Genomic DNA, 13,740 nt, shown 5'->3' with positions numbered 1-13,740 from the left:
CGGAAATTAAAACATTGCCCTTTAAGCTTTGCAGTAAGCCCCCCCCCCAAACCCCCCACCTGCTACTCCCCCCCCTCCCCCCGCCCCACAGATACAGAGGCAGACATGTTTAAACAGGTACCATAATTTAAAATTGCCATGATAATGTATGTTGGATCGCAGTTTTCAAATTCTTACCTTTCCTGTTTTTTCTTTCTTAAAGGTGCCAGTGAACTATATTTTCATGCATGTGATAACTAAAGACCGGAAACACCAGGACAAGACACAGTTAAGACTTTATTGCAGTTCAATAAATCAGTAGGTGATATATATTACACATTGTTGACCTTCTGGCTGTTTTAAGAGGTAATTTTAAAAGCTGCATGGTTTGTAATAGTGCGTGGTTAGAAGTAATTTTGTAAAACTTAGTGTGATTGCAGCTTAGGGCTGTTTTTTAAGGTACGGATATGTGCTAGTGCTAACCTTCTTTCATCCCTTAATTTGCATTTCGTACCGGCTGACTTTCTCATGTCTCTAACTTTAGCTGTTCCCAGAGCTAACCTCTCCATATACTCAACCCACTAGTATCTATAAATAAACATTTCATCGATTGCTTGAAGCTTCCCATCCACACAGTAAACACACAGAGCATCACCTCAAAGTTTGATGCGGATGAACATAAAAGTGCTGATATACATAGAACTTTTTTTCCGGTCTCAGAACCGTGGATCAGGGTTGGTGAAGATAGTGGGCTTGGCTCATCAGAACTCTGACATTCTGAGTTATGTTACTTGTTTCCGCAGCCTACAGTCCGATACAACCACCTAAGCCTCCACCTTTTTATTTTTCCATTTCTGACAATTGAAAACTTGAGAACTACTTCTGGTATAATGAGACAGCCAACTTCGAAGATACTAGATGACATTGTTTCATTTGGCTCTTTGGTCTCTCTTTTGGGGGGTGTCTGTTGACAAATGGATAATCACTGATGGTGACAGAAAATGGCCTTGAACAAAACCTGAATGCTCTCCATGGGGCTTTCTTTAATTCGGACATTAGCAGTGAGGTGAAAGAACTGGCTGAGAGTGTGAGCCTCTAACGGGAGAGATAAGATCTGATTATTCAAACACTTCCATATGAACAGGAGGTCCGGTGTAGACTTTGACCAAATGTGTGAATCATTTGTGTCCAGAAGTGTATTATTTTTTTTTTCAGATTAGGTTAGGGTAGCTATACCTAATATAATCAGGCAAGACAGGATACCTCTGCTGCATTACTTAAAAAATAAAATGAACATGTCCAGATGTTCTTGAATAAATTTCTGCTCATGGAAAAGGAGATTCCCATGATGTGATTCACTAAAGTGACCGAACCATGCATTGATTAGGTATTAAAAAGATTCTCCAACATAAATTAGTTCAGATTTTTGATTAATTGTGTATGTGATGCTCCTACAGAGATCTTTAACCTCTTCTCCCACCCTTCCCCTCTAAACAGGAAAAAGAGCACAGTGGTGAATGGATTTTTACTCTTCCTTTGGTTGGATCTCTTCAGGGAAAGTAATCTGAGAGTGCTTTTGCCAAAATAATCTATTTTTCAAGAACCAGATCTGGGAGACAATAATGAAAGGACCAAACTATAAATGTGAACTACAACATACATGGTGCTACCAAACAAAACTCAATAAGTGGGTCGATTGCTCCCCAGTGCAATACTGGCAGCATCTCTTTCGTGTGTTCAATCTTTTGTATTACCCATGCATTACCTCATCAGTAAGTTTTGAGCTACTATTGTACAGATACATGACTCACTCTTGACTTCAGTTTAACCCTCCCCAGGCTATCTGTGGAGGTCAGGCATTACAGTAAAACAGCTACCCCCCCCCCCCCCCCACATCAAATGTTCATTTCAAAAATCCTAATCTTGGCATGTCTCTGTTGCAGCTACCTGCCATGCATAGGATATGTCCCTCATGGCAGCACACATCAGTTCTGATTGGCATTTTGACATGGAGGTAGAGTAACAGTGCGGTTGGTAACCCTGCAGTCATGAGACCACTTTGACCTTACTTGGGCATTAATGTGGGTTTTATAGATATGTATTTTTCTCAATGTATGTAGGCTATTTCGTGTATTTTGTATGGTGTGCATATACCTAGGCTTATTTCTTTTGGCTTACGAGTCATTGTGTTCTCTCTGTCTTTAGGTATACACAAATCCTGTTTTGCACTCATAGTTCCAGAATAACACTTGACATTTTAGTTTCTTTTTTTTGGAACGGCTCTGACCACTTCTGTTTTTATTGTTCCAAAATTTAAGAGCTTTTCACGACAGTATAGCACATTAATTCCATTATAGATTCCATTAAAGTTTCTTAAACATTCATTCCTCCATTGATGCGTTCCAAACGGCATACTAAAATGACTCTGAGTCGGCTCTTTTAGTGAGTCAAAACCATATAGTGAAACATCGTCTCATTAGTGAATCAAATTCGTTTCCTATTAATCTATCAAAATCACTCATGATTCAGTTGTGGTGAATAGCTACTAACCAAACCATTGAAGGTTATTTAATTTTGTCATTGCCATCTCCAAATTATCTGAGAACTGTTATCTTATGTTGTGCTTAAGGTTAGCAAGGCTTATATTGTCTTTTTACTGACTGATTTATCATATGTGTAAAGATTTTACTCAATGCTTTGTTGCTATTCTATAAAAGAGAATGACATTTTAATTTTAGTAATTTACTGTTGAGACCAATTATTTTTGTTTGTCACCTCTAATGGCCCTTGAAAGTCCGAATTTATCTCATTAGCAATGTGGATAATAAATGCGATAACAAAATGTTTACCAAATATTTATTCCAGAACTCAAAAAGAATGGTTAATGGAACTGTTTTGGAACTCCAGTCATTCCTGTAAAACTGCAGCACCTCGGACAATTCCACACCCGCCCCGCCCTCAGGGAATGATTGACATCTGGCTATCCACCAGCTACATCCAATCAACGGAGGGTCTGGGACTTGCAGTCGTTGCCCGTGGATACAACAGGGGGAGCTTCAAAGCGGTTGTTTACAGTCGAGAGCGGCAGTCTGACTGGACGGAGGCATCTGCGATTTTCTTGCAGATGGGTTAAAGGCGAACCATCTGGGAAGTGCATGGACAATAGTTATTACTAGCGTACCTAAAGAAAAAAGAAAATTCCATCTAATCTTGTAGATGCTCACCGGCCGCTGATAGAACCACCGGGTTATTTTCCTTACGACTGGTGCGCATCTTGTCTGGGTTGCTTTAGGACAAACAGCAGGATCTTTCATTTCACCTTAACTGACAAGCTTTTTGTCGAACCAAACTCACTGGAAGAGATGGATAACGAAAAGTACTTGCCAGAACTGATGGCGGAGAAGGATTCTCTGGACCCGTCCTTCCAGCACTCATTGCGGCTTCTTGATCAAGGTAAGTCCCGCTGTCTCCTGTGACCTGTCAAACTATTCGGGCACACCAGTTTAAATGCTCCGCGATGTTGTTTTGCGCGATCACGGGGTGATGATGACTCGCTTACTTTGTTGTCCTATTTTTGCACAATTTGCTTGTTGTAACATATACCAGCATACTATGAATTTATGCATGTGTATTGTTGCAATCCGTTTATACACGAATTCATTTGACTCTAACTGGAGTAGTAGTGAATAGTTTTTTTTTTTTTTAAATCAGTTTCACTAATGAATTCTTTAGACACTATTTCTTGTTTCTAGTTATTGTCTCATTACATATTAGAGCTAGTGATATCCCATTGTCGCTGGTAACGGATTGCAATTTTCCTTATACCCAAATGTAGGTTAGATGATTTTCTGATGATTACTTTTTTGTTGTTGTTGTTGCTTTTTTCTGTCCTCTGCGAGGAATTAAGCATTTTCTCAAGAGCATGAGCTCATTTGTGCTTTTCTAAGGAAGCAGAGCAGATTTGAGTCCGGAGAGAGTGCAGACTCATTAATTAATCCGTTTTAAAAGCGCTGCGCAGAACCGATATTCTTGATAACGAATGTAGCAGGTGCAGTTATTCGAGTCTCTGGATTGAATGTAAATCTTTTGGGGCTCTCAGGCAAATCAGCGTCAAATGGAAAGTTTGTTTAAACACCAGAGCGTTTCATCCTGATATTTGTTTTTTTAATTTTGCTTTGACATTTGCATTCAAATTATTTGTTTTAAGATATAAACAACCTTCCTGTCTGCTTATCTATATGAACAGCTTGAGGCAAGGTTGATGGTTTGGTTTGAAGGTTGGCAGGAACATTAGCAACTAAAGCAAAAACTTACAGGTCATATTAAAAATATTGATGTTGCATGAATGCTGTTGCATGAAAAAGTTTGGCACATAACTGTCATAGATTTGTGCTCCATCTCTTTCTATCATCCGAATGCTCACAGTTGTAGTGTTACACAAGTAGTTTGATGTAACTGAGACATAAGTTTTTTCATTTTTATGCTGGATTTGTAAAGAGAGACCACAAGTCCAAAAAACAGCACAAATCAAGCCAACATCATAAAATTAGTCCAACTCAATAGCTTTGTGTTCCACAGAAAAAAAAAGGCAAATGGGTTTGTAACTGGGAGTTTTGAGTGAACAATTACTTTAAGAGTGCAAAGACTGAGACTGTATGTGCTGAGAACGCTGTAAAATTAAATCAGAAATGTGTTTTAAACTTCCATTTTACAAATGGAATGATGCTTTTTCCTATGCAATATCCCAAAAATATTTTTTAAGTGGTCATTCCACACTAGACTTTCAGCTCACGAATTGGGGTTATGTCGTCAGACATCAAGCCTTTCTCGCTTCTCAGCAAAAGCTGTGAGGCTCTTATCTCTTTATCAAAGGCACATCAAGTTGCCATGGTGGATGATATTCAGACAAGTTCTGTCACCGCTAACTGAGATTTCTGCAGAGACCGGTAGGGTTTGGTGTGAGAACATCAGTGTTTCTGTCAGAGCGAAGAGCTGGGGCTACTGTATGACCAGCGTAGCAGATAACACATTTCTCACATTTCACACACTCAGCACTTTTCGGCCTCATCACTACATCTCGCTCCTTTTCTCTTTAAGATATTGAAAGGACTTTTAGCAGCATGATATCTCGTAGTGAGAAGCATGATGACAGAAGGACAAAGTTTAACCCTCTATTCAGTTTCTGGACAGTTTCACTCACAGCAATGAAAACGAGAGAGAGAGAAACTGAATAAGCCAGGAAGAAAGAGACTATTTCATAAGTGTATTTGCTCGTTTATTAAGAAAGATGCAGTTTGCAAGTAATTAGCTAACATCTCTGAATGCTTTATTGGCAGAAATCAGCATAGGCGTCCTGGGGTTTGGAGATGTTTGCGTGGCTGCCAAATCTTGAGAAAAACTTGCAGCTCTTATCTCCAGTATACTACAGATGGCTCATGGTGTCATGAGTAGCTCTCATCTTAGAATCCATAACTAAATTATGTAATTGGTAGGAGAAAAAGAAGAAGAGAAAGAAAAAGCAACATACAAATACGCAATCGCACATACATAGGTGATCACACTGTTTGGCAGGCTTCACAGGCTGCTAAACAAATCTTTATTGGCTGGAAACAGATGCAAAGGGAGTTTCATTAACCCAGCGCACACCAACAGTCACCAAACCCCCAAATCCCACACAATCTTTTACTTAATTGCTTTAGAAATGCCTTTCTTAAGAGCGTGTGAGACGCTAATTAGGTATTTAGTGTAATTACACTCCATTAAATTAAAAACGGCTCTATAATTGTGATTGTAAGAAAAGTAACATTTTATGTTTCAGTAAAAACAACACACACCTAAGTTTACTTTTAGTAGCAATGTGTGTATTCTACCATATAGTAAGCATTTTTATTTTTTGAAGAGGTTTGTGTTTGTAAGTCTGGGTATAACTCAATATACATCATAATTAAATGCCTAGTAATTTAAGCCAACTTCATTATTGTATTGAAAATAAAGTGCACCAAATGCATGAGAAAGATTCAGCCACTTCACAGGTTTGCTTCAGTTTTGTTTATTACATGAATATGGCAGCTCCTAGAGGTTGTGTATACATTAACGGAACTACAAAAAATTAAATGAATGCATGCACATGTCCAATAAACATAAAAATGCACCAAAATATAATGCAATTTTGTGAGGAAAAACAATGGCAATATCAGTGGGTCAGTTTCGCTAGGTATTGCAGACTTTCTTTGTTTTTACAATGTTTTTATCCTATGCCATTTATGTGGAAGAAGAAAGAGCAAGTGATGAGAAAAAGAGGGAATCCTTTAGCCAATGTATGCTGTATTCCTTGTTGAAGAAGAGAAAAGATGGACTGTAAGATTAATTTAAGATTCAGGAAGAGTCATTGATTCCTGCTATGAAAATGAAGCTTTTTTCCCCCTTTCTTTCTCTGCCCTTTGGTCTGTGGTTGTATGGCAGCTTACAAAACCACCCACCAGGAAACAGAAAGAGCACTTGGCAGTGCATCAAATGCCTTGTGAACGGAGATAGATGGAGACAGTTAGAGAGATAAATTGCGAAGAGAATGGCACTTGATTGAGATAATCATCACTGTCTCTCAGACGCCCCGGGCAGCGTTACTATATTTTCTTGTGTGTAAGTGAAAAGCTGTCACTGTGAGTTTCTGATCTGAGATCAGGTCAGTTGGTGCTAGTTTTATAGAACTGGAGAAGACAGGATGAGTAAAACTGATCTGGAGTCAGTTCTGGTTGTGTATAGTGCATAGATACTCACTGACAGATTGAACAGATCTTTAAAAGCTGTTTTTAACCATTCAGGGTTGTCTTGCATCTCTTGTCTATAATTCTATGAGCAACCTTGTCTGTGCATTTTTTTTTATTATTATTATTTTTTTTTATGACAACATTCTGTACATGATCCATCAAATACCTCTTATTTATTGCATTTTTATTTTTTATTTTTTATTTTGTTAAAAAAATTTTTGCAGTGGACAGTTGTGCTATACTCTCACAAAATGCAAGATAGGGTGTGATTTAATAATACAGGTGCATCTCAATAAATTAGAATGTCATGGAAAAGTTAATTTATTTCTGTTATTCAACTCAAATTGTGAAACTTGTGTATTAAATAAATGCATTGCACACAGACTGAAGTAGTTTAAGTCTTTGGTTCTTTTAATTGTGATGATTTTAGCTCACATTTAACAAAAAACCCACCAATTCACCAATCTCAACAAATTAGAATACTTTAGAAGACCAATAAAAAATATTTTTAGTGAATTGTTGGCCTTCTGGAAAGTATGTTAATTTACTGTACATGCACTCAATACCTGGTAGGGGTTCCTTTTGCTTTAATTACTGCCTCAATTTGGCGTGGCTTGGAGGTGATCAGTTTGTGGCACTGCTGAGGTGGTCTGGAAGCCCAGGTTTCTTTGACAGTGCCCTTCAGCTCATCTGCATTTTTTGGTCTCTTGTTTCTTATTTTACTCTTGGCAATACCTCATAGTTTCTCTCTGGGTTCAGGTCTGATGAGTTTGCTTGCCAGTCAAGCACACCAACACCATGGTCATTTAACCAACTTTTGGTGCTTTTGGCAGTGTGGACAGGTGCCAAATCCTGCTGGAAAATGAAATCACTATCTTCAAAAAGCTGGTCAGCAGAAAGAAGCATAAAGTGCTCCAAAATTTCTTGGTAAATGGGTGCAGTGTCTTCAAAACACAACACAATGAACCAACACCAGCAGATGACATTGCACCCCAAATCATCACAGACTTTGGAAACTTAACACTAGACTTCAAGCAAGATGGGCTATGAGCTTCTCCACCCTTCCTCCAGACTCTAGGACCTTGGTTTCGTTTCCAAATGAAATACAAAACTTGCTCTTATCTGAGGAGGACTTTGGACCACTGGGCAACAGTCCAGTTCTTCTCCTTAGCCCAGGTAAGCTCTGACATTGTCTGTGGTTCAGCAAATTCCTTGACACGTCTGTGTGTGGTGGCTCTTGATGCCTTGACCCCAGCCTCAGTCCATTCCTTGTGAAGTTCACTCAAATTCTTGAATTGATTTTGCTTGACAATCTTCATAAGGCTGGGCGGATCTTGTGCATCTTTTTCTTCCACACGTTTTGCTTCCACTCAACTCATGCAAAAGGACAGAAGAATGCTTAAAGAGTTTCGTGCACGAATCCATTTTCTCAAACATTCATTGCTTGTATTGAGTTGCACATAGTTGGCATTAAAGCATCCGTATTTTCTTCATAGCATCTCATGCCATTCTTTTTATTTTTCTGTCACTACTTGATCCTGCTTAGGCAGCTAATGACAAGTACTTATTGCATGATGTCTTTTAACTGAAAGGATTTTAGACGTAGCAGTGCACTCTCTTTTGTTCACTTTTCCTCTGTGAAGTGAGAACTGTTTCCTGAGAGACTCGAATTGTTCCTCATAAAATCTAATGACTGCTCGTTAACGGCAGTCAACACGTATTGATTTTACCCTTAACATCTGATTAAGGTTCCTAGTTATGTCAAAGAAATTACTAGCCAGTGTAATTTACTGTGAGCTCTTGTTTATGCCCCAGCATTGTGCTGGGTGATCATCTCCAAGGGACAAATAATATTTAATGGTGAAACATGTAATTTCTTCCACCATTAGCAGCACCAAGCAGGTTTGCATTAAAGTTTTCTGTCTTCCTTAGACCCGCTTCAAACCCAAGCCAGTGGTTAAGGCAATGTCCAGTCTCTTCAAACAGAATGAAGTTTCCTTTCATGCCTCTAGCAGTGCAGAAATGGCACACTTCACCTTTAACAACTAAATGACTCCTAAATAAAGTTTACAGGACTTTTATGATAGGGAGTAACCAGTGCGTGTCAGGTGTGACATTGTTTTCAGAATCTATTTTTACGTTTGTATTTACTAAAATGCAATAGATGTTTGCGTGTCACCTCGGATTACTCTTTCCCGATCTCAAGCCGCAGTCGTTTCGCGGCTCCTCTACAGGTGTAATCATCTCCAGCGGGCCTTGCGTGATGGGGTGGGTGATTTTAAAGCATTCTCATCCCCCATAAAATGCAGTGGTGTGGAAAACGTGCCACGCTTCTCATTTTCTGTTTGGGAGGAGAAAAAAAGAGGCTTTTTTTTGTATCTGTGTATGTCAGTCTCAGCAGTTTCCGTGTGGGGGCTTTCTCAGGTCAGCTCGAAAAACAAATGAGCTGGGAATCTCAGACGTCAAGCAATGATTTGACACCATGGGTCAGGGATAATGAGCTGGAGCGTGTAGCTGTGAAATACTGTCTCTGTGTGTTCGAGGAAAAGAGGCACTCCATTCCCCCTCCCTTCCTCTCCACCTTGCCCTTGAGAACTGGAAATCCGTAACGTGATATGTAGTCTTGTGGTCTCACTGAACAACCTGTGGTGACCAATAATCCCCTCGACTGCAGTATTTTCATAGAAGAGAGAATCTGTGGCCGGATTCACTAAACATTCTTAAGAAAAAAGTGTTCTTAACTGCCATTTTCTTCTTATTTTTTTTACTTAAGAAAACAATTAAGAATATGTTGTATTCCCAAAAGAATGTTCTTAAGACCAAACTTAAGAAGAATTCAAGTTCTTAAAAAGAATCTTCTTAAAAATCATCGAAAATATCTTCTTAGAGTTAGGATAGCATCAGAATTGTCTTAAATCCCAAAGAGTAATGAATGATTTAAAGAACTTATCAAGTTATTCCAAATGAATTGTTATATTTAAGCATTACAACAACACTAGCTACATTTAATACATAGTAGGACTATAGTAGGGATGTGCACAAGTTTTCTGAAGTGACCGCGATGACTGATAATGTAAGCAATAACAGCAATAAACATGATTATATGTAAATCAAACTTTTTGCTTCATAATTCAGTAACAATTATGATTCAGTAAGCTCGTTTTTAATTTTAGCCTATACATATGACATAATCTTTGGCAGTATATTCTGTGCAAATTAAAGGGTTAGTTCAACCATAGATAAAAATTAGACCATAAATTACTCACTCTCAAGTCACCCTCTGTGTATATGACTTTCTTCTTTCTTTTCAGTTATATATAAAAAAAATTGTCTTTGATCTTTCAAGCTGTTTGATCCATAATAAAAAGTCTGAAGGAAGAAAATCATATACACCTTGGATGACTTGAGGGTGAGTAATTTATGGTCTAATTTTCATTTTTGGGTGAACTAACCCATTAATGCGCCCATACACAGGACACATTTACTGTAGCAAGTGCGGACATACATACCGGAAGCAAAAACACAGCACAAAAAATTAATTAAACAGATCGCTGCAGCTTGAGACAGGCTCTTTAAAAGTAACTGTTCAAAAACACAGTGCATTAAAAACACAAAGCCGAGTATCAGTCAAGCTGGTTGAGACAAAAACAGTGTGCACCCTTATTGGGGTAATTATCGGGGTAATCTGCAGGAAGTGCAAAAAGACAATCCTTGAAGTGTGTTTATTTCTTTAGAAGATTATCATGAATCCAGCCCCAGTGTCTGTCCAGTTCACCCAAAAAAGTCTGTCTTCATTTATAAACTCCCATTGTATGAACATTGCATAAACTTTTCAAAATGTATTTTGAAGAGTTTGAGCTGTTATACGTTAGGTGTTTAAAAGTTCAGAAAGACTATAAGAAATCAATTCTTATCTAATGCTCATTAAATTGATCAAAACTGACAATAAAGACATTTACAGTTACAAAATGTTTCTGTTTCCAATAATTCTGTTCTTTTAAACTTTCTATTCTATTCAAAGTATCCTGAAAGGCAATTTGTCATGGTTTCCTCAAAAATATTAAGCAGCACAATTGATTGAAACATTAAAAATAAGAAATACTTTAGCATCAAATCAGCATATTAGAATTGTTTCTGGAGGATCATGTGACACTGAAGACTGGGATAATGATGCTGAAAATTCAGCTTTGAAAACATTTTTTTCTTTATTTTTATTTTAATTTTTTTTATTCAGGTTACATTTTTCTGGACTCCTTTTTAATGGTTAAATTAAATTGTATTAATCAAAAACCTTGCCTAATTAAAATCATGAAACTATTTTTATTTACTTTTCTCATATTCTGTTTTATTGTTACCAAATTCTGTTTAAGCACATATTATTATTTGAATGCATAAAAAACAACTTTTACATTTATTAAAATGTATTTTTAAATGTTGGTCTTGGTCATGTGTTTATGTCCTCATGTGGTGAGAAGGCGTGTGTTATAAACAAAACTGTGCTTCTGCGCCATTCATTAACACAGAGACACACAGAACAGGCAGGATTCTTTTTGCAGCTTAATATTTACAGATACTAGTCCATATCTCATTTTTATTTAAGTGTACTGTACTTTTGATTAATTCATCCAAACTTTGACAAATTCTGACATTCCACGTTATACTGCATTTTTATGACTGGATTCAGTGATTCCATACATGTTTTCCACATCGCAGAAATCACAGAGACCATGTTTAAATGCATTCTGCAAATTACTCCCAAAATCCACGCAGTCTACGGATTCCATCTGGGTCGACGTAGGGCTTCAAACGAGTTAATTCTGTCAGATGATGACACTGTTTCCATTTTTGGGTGAATTGTTCCTTTAAATAATGCATGCGCTCTTTGTTTACATCTTTATGCCAGACAAGACATGGCTTCGATACAGCTAAACGATCCCAATCTGTGCTCAGGAGTGTTCGCTACTTACATTAGGGAGCTCACGGTGAGACTGTCTGGCAAACCTTCAACCTCTCGGCACTCTAATGTTAATCTAGGCCACCAATCCACCCCTGTGGTGCTCCCCTCCTCATTTATACAGTATTAATCTCTTACTGCTGCGGGTTGTTAATGCATCGCTCAGAAGAGCAAGGGACAGTACAACAGCAGCCCTGGATAACAGAGGATTAGAGAGACACTGAGAAAGAGAGAGAGACTCTGTTAATCAGTGTGTCTTTGTGCTCCGGGCTACAGTTTGAATAAGGCTGCACTCCTCTACGGGGAGAAAGTTATTTATGAAGGGCTGCCACCAAATTAAATTTCAAAAGGCAGGGAGAAGGCAATAGGAGAACGAAATGGAGGGATGAAATTGGAATTGTAATGGGTGAAAAAATAGGAGGAGGGAAAACAAGCAGGACAGATAGGAAACAAATAAAGCTAGAATGAAAGAAAGATGAGAAATAGAATATGATATTATGTAAATGAGACAGTTCTTCATGGTGCTGTATGACTGAGGGTGGCTCTTGGATACAGACTCTTTTGGGCAGTAGAGGTCGGATTCGTTGGAATCTCTGGGTATCACTGGAAGGCGGGATTCGCATGAGTGTGATTTCAGAGAGATCTGTGATTTTCACACTTTGAAAGGTGTTTTTTGTCTCTCTTCACAACACAGGGTGTTTCTCAGATCCAGATGCTTCCACTAGAAAGCTAAAAATCTCCTGCAGTACTCACAGTATGTGATTGTGTGTGCTGAGATTACATTGGCACTAGCTATATTTGCATCCATTTTTAGGTGAATTTGGGGATATTGCTTAAACGTGGGAAGGAAACGGCAAGATGTGCATAGATTCTAAAAATATATGTGCTCAGTTGATCTTGACAAGATTACATTCCCAAACATCAGGCATCCAAATGAAAGATAACATGACAGTGGTTGTTGTTTCGTTTCATCTACGCGATCTGAGCCACAGGTCATTTATTATGTAGGAAAAAGAAGCCACGGGCTTCCCTGGTTACAGGAATTTTTATTTTTATTATTGATTTTATTCTCTTGAACGCACTGGATGGAAACAGTGCTTTATTCGCAGATGTTTTATGCAATGTTCTAATTCTGTAAATTAAATGGACAGCTTTAGATGGAATCATAGTTAGTCTGGCCAATGATGTTACCTGATAATGTTTACTTTTTTTTTTTCTTAGCATTGTAATTCAAAAGCAGAACAAGAGATGAAAGATCTTAAGCTCTCTCTAAAAGTTTGAATCATGCAATCAAAGAATAGTGGAAATCTATTGAATATGCAAATTAATAGTTTTCTAAAAAGTTGCATTAGAGTGTTTATATACAAACACACACACACACATCACACTTGGTCAAGGAAAGACCGTGAAAAGTCAAACCTCTCTGTCTGTCGACTATGCTACTCTCAGCACATTAACCAATAATCTCTCTTTGTACAACAGTCTGAAAATCCACTTAAGTTTCATTTACTGATATCCTGTTTCTTTGCCTCTGTTCTATTAAAGATTTATGTCCTTCCATAACCTGGCAAGATCCTCACTTTTCCTCATTATATCCTATAACTGTGTGTGAGATGTCGTTCCTCTTGTGGATGAGGGTCTAAAAGCTCTGCGAGAGAAGCTTTATGCTGTTATTCATTTTTTTTTTTATACAGCCATGCAAAGAGGAGAGGAGCTTTCTCTGTCCATTTCCAATGGCTCCTGCGGGTCTGGTTTGCTCTGCCGTAAAAACATGATTACAAGGCATTTTCCTCACTATAACATGGTCAATAAAATCCAAAATAATTATTGCAACAATTATACACTTGAATTGTTGGGCTCCATGCTGATGCAACACTTTTGAATGCTAATGAATCATGGGTAATCCGAATACAATATATGCATTTCCTCATAGTCTGTAAAGGGTACATTATTCTGTTCTGTTCTTTTGTACCTTATCATTAAGTTTTGTAAGTTTGTTTTCTAGTTACAAAGCACAATCTCAATCTCAGTGTTTGGGAT

Source organism: Carassius auratus, unplaced genomic scaffold, assembly GCF_003368295.1.
Source record: "Carassius auratus strain Wakin unplaced genomic scaffold, ASM336829v1 scaf_tig00013111, whole genome shotgun sequence".
Classification (NCBI taxonomy): domain Eukaryota; kingdom Metazoa; phylum Chordata; class Actinopteri; order Cypriniformes; family Cyprinidae; genus Carassius; species Carassius auratus.
The sequence above is the reverse complement of the archived record's forward strand: the minus strand, read 5'-3'. Positions refer to the sequence as shown.